We start from the raw sequence: 1969 nt of genomic DNA on the forward strand, positions 1-1969 counted from the left end.
AATTTTATATATAAATATATATAATTTTATTTAATTATAAATAAATATATATAATTATCAATGAAACATTTCTTCCCGAGCACATTTTCTAAAAGATTTCTTAAAAATAAGTATTTATAAAATTTCAAAATAATTTTAAAATAATTATTTCTTTTTAATTATCATTTTTAAGTCATTGTAAAATAAAGTGACTCAAGAATAAACAAAAAAGAAAGATATTGATTTTACATAAGCTAAGAATTGATATTTACCGCAAGGTTGCTCCGCCGGTGCCCGATGCCTCTCCCAGACCTCCTCCTCCTCTCAGAATTGGGTTGACATTCTCTCGCACGGGACACTCGCGTAAAACACTCGCGAATAATACATTATAATCGCGCGCGGACTAATTATTTAGAAAAGTTTTTCGCGTCGAACTAGAATTCCATCGAATAGATTTTGTAAAAAGTCCATTAGTCCGATAACTTCAACGGCACTCCGAAAGCAAAGCGCGACGCGACGAACCGGCTGCGGTTCGATCACTTTCAATTAAATCGGCGACGAAGGTACGTTAGCTTTTTTTTCCCCCGTCGTTGGATTTTTACACCAAGAGAACGATTTTATTCAATATCTAAAAATTTTATTCAGATCCGAAAATTTTTAAATTAAGAATTAAAAACCGTTCTTTTTGTGTATATCCTCTGGGTACTGAGCCCTCCTACTACGTCAAGGTCGTACCCGTGAGAGAGAAAATATCATCTGAAAAATGTAATATACAGCTATTATATATATCTATACTATTATGCAATTATCGGTTAACTTTTAGAAATGAATATCAAAAACATGTCAATTCGCCACTATTGCGAAATAAATTCACAGAGCAGATAAAAGGACTGAATCTTTTATTACGATATCTGTAAGATATGATTAGAGTCAATGGAATGAGCTAGAGATTAATAAAAAAGAGAAATATTTCTTTTATTACTGATAAATAGTTTCAAAGTTCAATTTTTTATCATATTACGAAAGATGTACGAAAAATTAATTAAATTATTAATTATACAAACTATATTAATTGTGAAAGTAGAAATCGCGCGCATAAATTGCGTTATTTGCGTGAGAGTATTAACGTTGCTTTTTATGACTCGTGTGATATCGTTCGAAGTATAATCGAGAGTTAATATTCAAGCGAGAGAAAAATTTTGCGTTAAACAAAAATAATTGTCATCCGTAATTATCGCGAAATAATAATAAATTCTGTTTTCAATTGTGTTTTGATTCCAAATGAATGAACCGTATACGAAATATTTGTTCCGTGATACATGGATTGTCATCTCGATCCTTTTATGAATTATGCTTGGTTTATACTTCGGTCTTAATCCTAAAATTCTAAAATTCAGCCAATAGGGCTGCCAGTCTTAATTGGTCCTAACTGAAATCTGTATTCAGCGCGGCACGCGGCAGTGATTGCGCAGTGCCGGTAACTATACGCGTAAACTTGCGTTCAGCAGAAAAAGCAGCTTTGCAACTGTTGTAAAATTCTTGAATATGATTGGTATATATTGTACATTTAGATTCAGTAAGAAATTAAGGGCAAGGCCAATCCATATTAAAGAATTTTACAACAGTTGCAAAGCTGCTTTTTCTGCTGAACGCAGCCATGGCGTCTTCCGCTCGTCCTTCCACGCCAAAACAATCTCTAAGGCCGCGCGCCGATCATCTTATTGTCGAAATATTAACGCGTACTACAAAATAAGTAAAATAATTTATTCGTTATATTTTTAATATTCTCCGATGAATAGGTTTTACTGCACGATTTTTACCTTACTTCTTACATTCGTTCTTACATATATTACGCACATATAATTTATCTATATATTAAATATTTCAAATTGTATTACAATAAGTTTTTGGAATCTAATAAAGTGCGATGTTCTGTATTATCTAATATTTGTCGCACAAGTAAGATTCAAAGAAATATAAAAAAGAGCGG

Source organism: Mycetomoellerius zeteki, unplaced genomic scaffold (genome assembly GCF_001594055.1).
Source record: "Mycetomoellerius zeteki isolate Tzet28-1 unplaced genomic scaffold, Tzet1.0 scaffold471, whole genome shotgun sequence".
NCBI classification, from domain to species: domain Eukaryota; kingdom Metazoa; phylum Arthropoda; class Insecta; order Hymenoptera; family Formicidae; genus Mycetomoellerius; species Mycetomoellerius zeteki.